This window comes from Tamandua tetradactyla, chromosome 7, assembly GCF_023851605.1.
Source record: "Tamandua tetradactyla isolate mTamTet1 chromosome 7, mTamTet1.pri, whole genome shotgun sequence".
Lineage (NCBI taxonomy): Eukaryota > Metazoa > Chordata > Mammalia > Pilosa > Myrmecophagidae > Tamandua > Tamandua tetradactyla.
Window position 1 is genome coordinate 91,401,266 of NC_135333.1, and position 13,253 is coordinate 91,414,518.

The 13,253-nt window shown below is 36.3% G+C and overlaps 1 protein-coding gene and 1 pseudogene across 11 annotated transcripts in view; one reads left to right on the plus strand and one right to left on the minus strand.

Moving 5' to 3' along the window:
* Positions 1–13,253, plus strand: part of CCDC91 (coiled-coil domain containing 91) — a 548,164-nt gene that overhangs the window by 18,116 nt on the left and 516,795 nt on the right. For 8 of the 11 annotated variants that reach the window (XM_077170420.1, XM_077170421.1, XM_077170422.1 and 5 more), the window contains exon 2: positions 247–293. The exons of the other annotated variants lie outside the window; for them this stretch is intronic. The gene's annotated coding sequence lies outside the window, so the exon portion shown is untranslated. The remainder of the gene's footprint in view (positions 1–246; positions 294–13,253) is intronic. 11 annotated transcript variants of the gene reach the window in all.
* LOC143690529 (protein OSCP1 pseudogene) lies at positions 1,750–2,801 on the minus strand (annotated as a pseudogene).

Below are 13,253 nucleotides of genomic sequence, written 5' to 3' on the forward strand. Positions count from 1 at the left end.
AGGCTATTTTTTTGCCTCTGTTTTTTTCCGTGTTAGGGTATCCCACCCTGGGAAGCCAAATGGAGTCAGTCCAGATAGGTGTGTCACTTCAGAAAAACCTGTTTTGCCTTTAGATGTATACGTGACTGAAACTGGATTGAATAAGGACAAAACAGTTCTTATTCACCCTTCTGCCATCCTCCCCCTTGGGAGTTCTTTTGTTTACAGCACTCCTTATGGCTTGTATTCTGCCTTGTGTCTCTGCAGACTTTGATTCCTGTGCCTGGACATGCATGGAGTTCTAACTTGCTGCTGTGAGTACCATTTCATTCTGTCGTGGAAGGGAGCTAGGCCGTGCTGCCTCTATGTATCTCCAAAGCTGGTGGGACCAAGTGAGGAGCAGGGAAATGGGGACTGACTAGTGTCTGGGGCAGAATTCTCCTACCTGATATTTTCTGTTTCTTTGATTTTGTATTTGTGGAGTCCTTCTTTAGTCTCTGCTGTCCTCCAGCATTCCAAGCAAGTAGAATTTGTCTTTTTCCTTGCTAAATCTCTAGTGGCTTTTTCAGGGGATATCTTATATCATCATGTTGATGACATCACTCTCACTGAAGAAAGTTATATTTCATGTTTTCTCATCTGCTTCTCTGTTAGTACCTTTCCTTGCCTCATTGTCCTCATCTAGGACCTCTATTATGATGTTGAATAGGACTAGTAAAAGGCACCGTTTTTTTTTTTTTCCACATGGACAGGCACTGGGAATTGAACTTGGGTCTCCGGCAGGGGAGGTGAGAACTCTGCCTGCTGAGCCACCATAGCCTGCCTAAAAGGTATCCTTTTAATGGTGCATTCTTTCACCATTAAATATGTTAACTGTGGGTTTTCACAGATGCCATTTTGATAAGATTGAGAAAATTTTCTTTAACTCTTGGTTGCTTAGAGTTCCTTTTTTTTTTGAATTGTGTTTAGATGTTGATTGCTCATTACTTCTGTATTATTTGGTGTTCTTCGAATTTGTGCACTGGGTTTTTCACAAATCTTGGCATGAAATATGGTAGTTTTATCATTTGCTTTTTGGGTGTCATTTTAAGGTAAATCCTAGAATTTCACTATTCCTTATAGATTATCTGGTTCAAACCATTTTACAGGTTTAGTCTGGCTGTGGAACAATTTAATGACATTTCCAGCCACATCATTATTTTATTGCCACTGATTGAGATAGAATTCCTGATGCATTCTGTGTAATGTAAGGAACTACCCAGCTTTTCTTTTGTTAAGTATTTGGAATCTTTGTGCCAGCCACCATGCAGATTACTTTATGTATGTTGTTCTTTGAATGCCAGCACACTTTGAAGAAGGTAGTATTTTTCCCTTTTCATAGACAAGGAAACCAAGTCTCACACAGGTGAGTACATTTATTCAAGGTTGTATTGTTAATAATTGGTAGAGCAGGAGTTTGATCACAAGTCTTCCTGGATCTGTGCTTTTTTATCCATAGGCTTCACTGTCAATATTGAGTTCTTTTAAACATTTTGTATATATTGTGCTTTTTCTTAATTTATTATTATTATTTTTACAGTCAGAATATGTTTTACTAAAAATATATGTGTGTGCCTTCAAGGGAGTGAACTTCCTGAGGGAACTTTGCACAGTTAGTTCCAACATAAACAGGAATGAGAGGTAGTGGCTTCACTCAGTAGAAAATTGGCAGCATCATTGGAGATCCTGGGGCCTCTCTTGTGTTGTGATAAGGATACCTGGTCAAAAGAGCTATAACTCATCCATCATAGCAAGCAGATCATCCCCCTTGCTGGAGCTCTGTTTTGGCTGGTCTGTGATTTCCAAACCTGTTCCTCCTTTCTTTCCTGGTCCTGGTTAGTTTGTATATTGATAACTTCATAGGATAACTCTTCTGATCTGGTTAATGCTGCTTGTTCCTCTTCTTCATCTGTGGTAGAGATTCAATGGAATCTTGGCTCAGGACCTAACGGTTTCTTAATCTCCATGCACCCATCAGCCTGGCTTGGAAATTTTGCTCTTCTTTTGCAAAAGGGTTTGGATCCTTGCTTTCCTCTAAGAAGCTAAGTTCTTTGATGCTTCTAATGTACATGTTTTCACAGGTCGGTTTACAATGTACATATTGGTTCCCAGCTTCAGGAATCGATCTCCATAAAATTCAGAAGAACCTTCTTTTGGTGCAGTGACATAGTTTTCACTGTGCTTGAATTTTACCTTCTTCATTCTTCACCTTTGTTGAACATTCTGATGAGTCCAGGAATTTCAGTTCTCCAGGGAACTTGCCTGAACACTGGCAACACAAAGTGACTATTACAGTTCTAACTCTGTCCTTTAGAAATATGGACACTTGGATGTGCATGCCCTGGAAGAATATGAAGAAGATTTGCTGGATCAGCTGGAATTTCCCAGCAGAGAGACCCTAATATGTGTTAGTCAGCAGCCGAAAAGTCTCATCCACTTGTTGCAGGATGGTTGGGGAGTCTCAGATGAATTCCTTGATGACATCTAGATGGTTGAAAGTGCCCCCTCAAGATGGGGACACAGCAGTACTTGATATTTGAAAGCTGTCGTCATCAACTCATAGAACTTATCCATGTTGGCCTGGTTCAGCACATAATGAAGGCAAGAACCTGGTGGTCATAGATGGTCTGCAAGGCCTACTCAGAGTAGAGCTCTTGGGGTATGAACAGTTCCTCCATAAACTTTCTCCTGAACATGGTTGAGATGATGTTGTTCAGAACTTTGTGAGTCTTGTCTCCTGGGATGTTCTAGGCCTGCAGCCACTGGTCCAGGATATAAAGCATTGTTCTAGTTTGCTAGCTGCCGGAATGCAACACACCAGAGATGGATTGGCTTTTAATAAAAGGGGATTTATTTTGTTGGTTCTTCAGAGGAAAGGCAGCTAACTTTCCACTGAGATTCTTTCTTACGTGGAAGGCACAAGATGATCTCTGCCGGTCTTCTCTCCAGGCCCCTGGATTCCAACAACTTTCCCCGGGGTGACTTCTTTCTGCATCTCCAAAGGCCTGGGCTGAGCTGCTAGTGCTGAGATGAGGAATGCTGAGCTGCTTTGGCTGTGCTACATTGCGTTCTCTCATTTAAGCACCAGCCAATTAAGTCAAATGTCACTCATTGCAGCAGACACGCCTCCTAGTTGACTGCAGGTGTAATTAGTAACAGATGAGGTTCACGTACCGTTGGCTTATGTCTACAGCAAGAAGACTAGGTATGCTCACCTGGCCAAGTTGACAACTGAATCTAACTAACACATGTCCACCCCTTGTCAACTTGTCAACTTCAAGCATCACCTTACACAGATGTAAAAAATTCTCTTGCTGTGGACCTGTGAATCTCAAAACAAGTTGTCTGGTGCCAAGATGCAAAGGAGGATATTCATAGGATATAGATTGTCATTTCCATAGGGAGAAACTGGAACACAGATGTAAAACATGCAGCGCAAGTGCTGTGGAATTTCAAAGTCTGAAAGTCATTCATCCTTCAGCTGTAGAAAGTGGCAGTCCCACCCCTTCCAAGGGCCTATGCAGTGGCCCGCCTCTTTCCAAATCAACCTCGGGGAACATCAAGGAGACCACCTCTGGTCTCCACTCTCTCCAGGCATCAGGGCCACCCCTGGGCTCTCTGCCATTTCTGGGGTACATGCTCAACCCCTCCACATGGTGGCAGCCAGGCTCTCCCAGTCCCCCAAGGAGCGTGCTACACCTTTTCCAAGGCCTGAGGCTGTACAACTCTTCACTGCAATGAGAGGGGAGACTCATCCTCGCCCTTCAGGGTAAACTCACCCTCTCCACACATACAGGTGGGTCCATTCTCCTGGCCGAGGTTTCTTGGCTTCAGACCCGAACTTCCATGGTTCTTACTCTGCAAACTCCAATTTTTCTCTTTTGTGTCCTCCTTTGCCAAAATTGGCAGTGGTTCCATTTACACCCACAGTCTCTTCAAGCCCTCCAAGACTTCTCCATCATTCTCTTCACGGTTCCTCCAAAGTCTTCCCCTTAGCCATCCAAAACACAGTTCCAACAGATCTGGCATTTGCAAACCGCAGCAGCACCCCACTCCCGGTACCAACTCTGTTCTAGTTTGCTAACTGCCGGAATGCAACACACCAGAGACAGATTGGCTTTTAACAAAAGGGGATTTATTTTATTGGTTCTTCAGAGGAAAGGCAGCTAACTTTCCACTGAGATTCTTTCTTACGTGGAAGGCACAAGATAGTCTCTGCCGATCTTCTCTCCAGGCCTCTGGGTTCCAACAACTTTCCCTGGGGTGACTTCTTTCTGCATCTCCAAAGGCCTGGGCTGAGCTGCTAGTGCTAAGATGAGGAATGCTGAGCTGCTTTGGCTGTGCTACATTGCATTCTCTCATTTAAGCACCAGCCAATTAAGTCAAAAGTCACTCATTGCAGCAGACCCGCCTCCTAGTTGACTGCAGGTGTAATTAGTAACAGATGAGGTTCACGTACCGTTGGCTTATGTCTGCAGCAAGAAGACTAGGTATGCTCACCTGGCCAAGTTGACAACTGAATCTAACTAACACAAGCATCCCCTGCCCATGTTCAAGAAGATCAGTGGTAGGGTCTTGGTGCTGGGAGTGAGTAGGACTAGTGGAGAGCCCCAGGGTCTTGTAGCCAGTAGCCTGCAGGCCCAGCTGCTGTGACCTCCTGAATCTATTAATTTTAATACTTAGAATGAACTTATTAAGCAAATTCATTAATGACATAAGAAAATATCAGTATTTATAAGATTATTATCTGCATTTATGCCCTTTTAAGTGAAGCTTCACTTTCTAATTTTAAATTAATTTAGACATTTCTTGACCTACATCCTCTCTACTCTCCTGGGAAATCCCCAACAAGTGATGCAAAGATTATTGTTAGCTGTATGCTACAGAATCCTACTTAAACAATTAGGGGTATGTTTAATGTATGTTAGCAGAAGACACAACACTTTTTTTTTCAAATGAGAAGATTTTTGTTTTTACTACAAGCTTAATACATGAAGATCAGAGTTAATCTTAGCTGCTTTAAAATTCAACATGTTATAATTATGATACAAGTTTATTTTTCTTTGAAGAGTATGTACATTTTGCTATTTACATGGTCTTTTCCAATGCAGAATAACTATGCAGTTGAAATAACGACTGTTTTGTAAGTGTGATATCACTTTTCCATGGTGTTCGGAGAAGGTTGAGTTTCCTCTCCATCTGCCAGCCTTGCCACCCGTAGACCATGTGCATCTCCCTAAAAGTAGATCCCTTTTATGTATGTCCAGCCCTGTGCTAAAAGGGTCTGTGTTAGCATTTCAGATTGCTATGTTTTCTTATTATGAGAATTCAGAACTTGTACAGCTGTAGAAAAGACAGTGACAGTGTTATACAGGATCCATTACTCTGAAAATGCTTCAGTGGTAGACGGTTTACATGAGTATTAGTAAAAAAACCCTACATCCTTACGTATCAATAAAAGCTAGTAATTGAAGGTGAGATTGAGTATCATTTTAATTATAAATTTAACAAAGATACCTTAAAATGAAATAATACCATTTATTCACATTTTCCTAAATTGATCATAAAAAACAGTGGAAATAAATCTGCTAAAAGCTGGGTGACAAAAAATGGGCCACTCTGAGAAGACAAGTTGAATGTATTATTTTCGGTTCTTTTGATTGGGAAGGAATTTTCTTAATAACTGGTGATGGTTTTCAGGAGGCATTTAGATATTTTAAATTTCTTAAGTCTGTTATACAGAAAGGACTCTTAACTAATTTCTCTTTAGTCTGGCTCTACTTAAAGTGAATAAAGTAAACAACATCTTAAGTAGATAACATTTGCTTATTTAATATGGGTGGTTTTTCTAGTTGTCATGTTAGTTAAGAATACCTGTTTTTTTCACAAGAATCTTTTCTCCATAGGAAACTTTGCTTTCATTAGCCTACTTAATTGATTTTCTTAAATGTTTCAGAAGTTGTGTATTACTAATCCTGCTTCTTTTGTTATCAATAGGAGAAGAAAATAATGACAGAAGGCTATTATGCTCCGTGATGAACATATAAATTGATTTCCACCTGATTGATCAGAAGTACTCTGACACCTCAGAGTCTAGTCACATCTCAGAATGTTGTTTTATTGTATGATTCCTGCAAAACATTTATGAGTTCAAAACATTTTGAACAAGTATGTGATGTTTTTTAGATTATTTTTTCTCACAGAGAAGAATTGGTGGGTATTATCATAGTTCCTTTTATATAATAGAAAAATGCAGCATATAATTTTCACTGGTAAATTGGGAATTATCAGGCTGGATGCAATTTCCTTAATCAGCCTATACTTTTTGGTAGGTTAAAAGCATTTCAGAGTTCATCTGTTAATAATGTAGTTGAGTATGTGTGTGTATAAGTAAATCATACCACACATACAGACTAACCATCTAAATCTAAAAATTTAAAAGAAAATGTTTTAGAATTTAAAAAAATTAAGGCAGAAGAAAACTTCTCATAAAAGGAAAAAAAATTCAGTTCCTATATGTTGTTTTCTTTTGTTTGCTAGTTCATTTATTTAATCGACCAATACCCTTGGATATGTAAAGTTTATTTATTTAATAAACCAATGTCCTTGGATATGTAACTTAATGTTTTTTTTTTTTTTCAATCAGCTTTGGGAAGTTGTTGACCATTATTTCTTAAAATATTCTTTCTGCCCCTTTTCATCTCCTCTCCTCTGGGACTCCCGTTATGCATATATAGGTATGCTTGAGGTATCTCATAGGTCTCCAAGGCTCTGTTCATTTTTCTTCATCCATTTTTTTCTCTTCAGAATAACTAATCTCAATTGAGGAAGCCTAGCCAATGGATTTTATATTCATTCATTTATTTGTTGAGTGAACTAAGTATTTATTGAGTGCATAGTTTACTCTTAGACATATAAAGAAACAGAAGCTTTAGAAGAAAAGAACACTCAGCACTCAGGGAAGTAACAAAAAGCCATAAGACAAGAGGTATAAGTAACTATAATAACAAAGTTTGAAGTTAGAAAGGAGGATTGTTGATAGCTGAGAATAAAGATTGGTTAGGAATAGTATGAATTTCAGTAAGGGTGAAGTGTAGTTTCACTGGGAATGATAGAGTGTTTTAAATAGGAAAATACAAAGTTGTAGCTCATAAGTGAAATTTCAGAGGTCAAGATCCATGTATTGAAGATGAGGTTCTAACACTATCACAGATTATTACCAGAATGTCTTACTATGTTGATGATCCAATTGTTGCAGTTATAGCAGACATTATTTTTTTTTAGAACTTAATATATGTTTTATTTTAACCATCTTCCTTATTCCATATTTTTATTTAAAAAATTAACAACAAACAAAAACATCAACATATCATTCCATTCTACATATATAATTAGTAATTCTTAATATCATCACATAGTTGCATATTCATCATTTCTTAGAACATTTGCATCGATTTAGAAAAATAAAAAGATAACAGAAAAAAATAAAATGATAACAGAAAAAAAAAGATTATACATACCATACCCCTTACCCCTCGCTTTCATTTGTCACTAGCATTTCAAACTAAATTTATTTTAACATTTGTTCCCCCTATTATTTATTTTTATTCCATATGTTCTACTCTTCTGTTGATATGGTAGACAAAAGGAGCATCAGACACAAGGTTTTTCACAAGCACAGAGTCACATTGTGAAAGCCGTATCATTGTTCAATCATCATCAAGAAACATGGCTACTGGAACACAGCTCTACATTTTCAGGCAGTTCCTTCCAGCCTCTCCACTACATCTTGAATAACAAGGTGATATCTACTTAATGCGTAAGAATAACCTCCAGGATAACCTCTCGACTCTGCTTGGAATCTCTCAGCCATTGACACTTAGTCTCATTTCACTCTTCCACCTTTTGGTTATAGCAGACACTATTTTTAAGTACTTATTAAACTGGTACTTTTTAAGTACCAGTTACCACACTGAACACTTTTCAAACATTTATTTTTTATAAATTTTTTTATTGATGTAAAATATGTAACACAGAATTAACCATGTTAAGGTATACGCTTTAAGGTACTCATTTAGTACTTTCATAATGTTAGGCGCTGCATTAGACATTTAATACATTCACAGTGTTCTGCATCCATCACCTCTTTCTGGCCCTAAGATCTTTTCATCATTCTAAAACAAAACCCCATACCATTAAGTAATTACCAATGTGATTTCTGTCTCTATGGATTTACCTATTCTGAATATTTCAAATAAATGTAATCATAACATGTTATCTTTTGTGTCTGCGTCTTTCACTTACCATAATGTTTTCAAGGTTCTTTACTATATCGTGTGTCAGAACTTCATTCTTTTTTATTGCTCAGTAATATTTGCATTCATCCATAAATGAACATTTTTTTCCCTAACTTTTTGCTGTTGTGAACATCAGTTTTTTTTTTTTTGTTTTGCTATGAACATTAGTGTACAAATATTTGTTTGAGTATCTGTTTACAGTTCTTTTGAGTATATGTGCCTAGGAGTGGAGTTGCTGGGCCATATGGTAATTCTTTGTTCAACTTTTTTGTGGAAACACCACACTGGTACATACTAGTTCATTTTATTTTCCAACCAGAAATGCACAAGAGTTCCAGTTTCTCCTTGTCCTTGTCAACACTTGCTATTTTCCATTTTTTAAAATTAGAACTGTCCCAGTGGGTGTGAAGTGGCACCTCATTGTGGTTTAGATTCGTATTTCCCTAGTGACTAATTAATGTTGAGTATCTATTTATGTGCTTGTTGGCCATTTATATATCTTGTTTTTGGACAAATGTCTATTCAAGTGCTCTGCTCATTTTTTATTGGGTTGTTTCTATTTTGTTGTGAGTTGTAAGAGTTCTTTATGTATTCTGGATTCTAGATCCTTATCAGGCATATGATTTTTCTCCCATTTTATGGGTTGTCTTTTCATTTTCTCAGTAATGTTCCCTGATGCAAAAAAGTTTTTAATGTTGATGTTGTCCAGTTTAATCATTTCTCTTTTATTGCTTTTGATGTCATATCTAAGAATGCACTGCCAAATCCAAAGTTGCAAGATTCATCCCTAGGTTTTCTTTTTAAAAGCTTTATAATTTTAGTTCTTATGTTAGTATATTGGTTCTTATTTGAGTTAATTTTTGCAAGTGTAAGGTAGAGGTTTTCATTAGACTTTTTGATTAAATATTTTAAGCATATAGATAATTCTCTCTACATTTTCCAACAGACACTTTATAGGTTTAATGTGTCCTTGGCAGTGTTCAAAGGTTTTACAAATATTAGCACATTTAATCAATATCCAGTATATGTACCACTCATTTTTTTCTAATTTTAGCATTTTTCTCTTTGCTTCATAGTTTTTAATTTTTTGTATGTGTTTGGTACATGTCACATTTCATTCTTTCCCATGTGAATATCCTGTTATCGCAGGACCATTTGTTGAATTCTTTTTCTTGTTTTTTTTTGGTGGGGGAAGTCCATGGCCGAGGAATCGAACCTGGGCCTCCTGCCTGGCAGGTGAGAATTCTACCACTGAACTACCTTTGCATCCCCATAAATGGTATATTTTGTGTATCTTTCTGCTATTTCTGTTTATTCAACAATGCTTATGAAGTTTATTCATGTTGGTACATATAACTAGTTTATCATATTCATTGCTTTATCGTGTTGTATGACTATTGTATTAATTATTAATCCATTTTCTTATAGTTGTTTCTACTTTTTTGTTATTTTAGCTGTTGTAGCAATGAACTTTCTAGTAAAATTTCTCTTGTGCACAGGAGAGAATATGTCTAGAGTCTATAATACTATAGAATTTGTTGTTTCTTAGGGTAAGAATATCTCAGATTAGATATTATCAAATTATTCCCAAATTGATTGCACAGATTTTACTGGGCAGAGTATGTCTCCTCATCTTTGTCAACATTTGGTATTATTACTTTTACAGCTTTTGCTTATCTGATGGGTGTAAATTTCACTGCTAACATATCTCTGATTAATAGTGAAAGTGAACGTTTTTCTGTATATTTATTAGTCACTAGTAGAGTTCAGTGTATTGCCAGTTCATATACTTGTCATTTTAGTAGGGTTTTGGAAGAAAATGGTGATAGACAAGGATGTTAAATCTTACATGTTCAATTGGATGTGTCTCCTACTCAATCTTTAAGTCTTAAAGCTTCTTCCTAAAGAAAATTTTGCCTAACCTCCCTGAGAAATTGATTCCTTTTTTTTTTTTTATTTTACTTCTCTTCACCATTGCAGTATTCATTGCAGTATTCATTGTGGTTGCATGTAGTTCTACATTTATTTGTGTTAATAGGTGCTAATATTTGTTGAGTGAGTGAATGAAAAGGAAAATGAAAGATGAGTAAGGGGAACTGATATAAGGAGGATGTCAAATGAGCTAAGGCATATGAGGAGAAAAACAAGCAGGGATTGGCTTGGGATTTTGACACTTTTTAACTTTTAGTATAATTCATATTATATATACAGTATATGCAAAAATGTATTTTCTTACTTTAACATAATGGGTTTATTTTTCATTGCCCTTTTCACTGGCACATAGTTGGTTTTCATTAAATAATTGTTAGTTGAATGAAATCAGATCTTTGACTGACTTACAGATTTTTTAAATTGATGCTCTAATCCTTGGATTGTTGATAGTATATGATTCTGCATGTTGATTGTGAAGTATTTAGGTATCCCCATATATTATTTGTCTTTGAATCTCAAGTTTGTCTGTTGTGGACAGTAGATAGATCATGCTTTATATCTATTCCAATTTCTTCCTCTGATCGGAGTATTTAACCTATTTATATTTAATGTAATTATTGATAAGGTAGGATTTACATCTTCTATTTTGCTGTTTATTTTCTGTAAGTCTTAGACTTTTTTTTCTTGTGATTTCTTAGTTCCTCTGTTACTGCCTTCTTTTGTGTTAAATAGATATTTTCTAGTGTACCATTTTGATTTCATTTTCATTCCTTTAACTGTATAAATTTGGAGTTTTCTTAGTGGGTGCCCTGGGGATTACAATTAACAATTTATAACAGTCTAGATTTGATTAATACCAACTTAATTGCAATAGTTTATAAAAACATTTCTCTCATATAGCCCCATTACCTCTACTTTTGTTGTCAAACAAATTTCATCATCCTACATTGTGTGCTCATCTGTTATCCTACATTGTATGCTCATCAACACAGGTTTATAAATCTTGCTTTATGCATTTGTCTTTTAAAATCTGATAGGATGAAAAAGAGTTACAGACATGAATACATTTATACCATCTTTTATATTTACCTGCGCAGTTACCTTTACCGGGGTTCTATATGTCTTTATGTGGATTCAAACTATTGTCCTTTGATTTCAATTAAATTATTTACTTTAGTATTTCTTGTAGATAAGATCTCCCAGTGATGCATTCTTTCAGTTCTCATTCATTTGGGAAAGACTTAATTTCTTCATTTTTGATGGCTAGGTTTGTTTGATAAAGAATTCTTGGTTGACATTCTTTTTCTTTTAGCACTTTGAATATATCATTATACTCCCCTCTGGGGGCAATGTTTCTGATGAGAAATTCGATTAAAATTTTTATTGCATGTTATATGTTCTTTGTATGTGATGAGTCGCATCTCTCATGGTGCTTTTAAGATTCACTCTGTCTTTTTTTTTTGACTCTTATTATGATGCTTCTAATGAGTCATCTAAGTCTGACTCCTTTTTAGTTTATCTTACTTGGAATTTGTTGAGCCTCTTGGATGTACAAATTATTTTCTTAAATCAATGTTAGGAATTCTGACCATTGTTTCTTTAGATATTGTTTGCCTCTTTCCTCTCTTTCAGGGACCCCCTTCATGCATATGTTGGTATGCTTGGTGGTTACCCACAGTTTTTCCTTTATTTTATATTTTTGTTCTTTACACAGGGTAATCTTAATTGACTTATTTTAAGAATTACTGATCCTTTCTTCTACCAGCGCATACATGCTATTGAGCCCCTCTCATGATTTTTTTTTTCAGTTAATCTATAGTTAAAGTCCTAAATCTCTATTTGAATCTTTTATGATTTCTTTTTATTGATATTCTCTATTCTGTGAGACATTGTCCTCGTACTTTACTTCTGTACCTCTTTATTTCTTTGAACATGATTTTAATATCATTGTCTACTAAGTCCAATGTCTGAAGTTCCTCAGGGACAATATTTATTGATTGCCTTTTTTGTCCTGTGTATAGACAATACCTTTTTTGTTTTTTTGCATGTCTTACCATTTTTTGTTTAAAACTGGGCTTTTTATGTAATAGAATGTGGCAACTCTGGAAATAAGTTTCTGCCCCCATCCCTCCCAACATTTGTTGTTGCTGTTTGTTTATTTAGTGACTTTCCTGAACTTTATCTGTAAAGTCTGTATTCTTTATTTTATGACTACTGAAATCTGTTTGATTAGTTTTGTATCAGTTAGTGATTTCTTTAAATGCTGGAAACAGTGAATCTCCCAGCCTTTGATAAGAGTCTTTGTGTTCATGTTGGGGCACACCTTCAGGGCTTCTGCAGACATTTAAGAACTCTGCAATAGCCTTCACTTTCAGCACATCATGGTTAGCCAAAGGTGACAGCTTGGGCCCTGGACATGTGCACAGCCCTAGGTGTGTTCCTGGCCCTCTAGAAATTTAGGAATATGTCAAATCTTCAAAATTCCCATGGGCATCTGTTTTAGTTTACTGGGGTGTTTAAAGCAAATTATCATGCAATGTGTTGATTTAAACAATGGGAATTTACTCACTTATGGTTAGAGTCAGAAAAATGTCCAAATCAAGACTAACTGCCACCAATGTTGAGCTCCTGTGTCTTATGGCAAAACACATGGTGGCCTCTGTTGGTCTGTCCCTTCTCTTTTGTGTGTTCTTGCTTTCAGCTTTTGTTTCTGTGTTGTTTTCCCTTTCTCTCTTTATTTGTTCCATTTATTAGGACTCTGATAATAGGATTAAGTCCCATCCTGAGTGAAGTGTGTCACACCTTAACTCAAGTAGCTTAAGTAGATCCACACTCACAGGAATGGATTAGATTTAAGAACTTGTTTTTTTCTGGGATATATACAGCTTCAAACCCACCATAGCATCTCATTCCCTAGCTTTTCATTTGAAGATTTTTGGTCAACTTGTTAGATTTACATCTAACATAGATGTTAGAATACATCTGAGGAAAAGACTGTTGGCACTG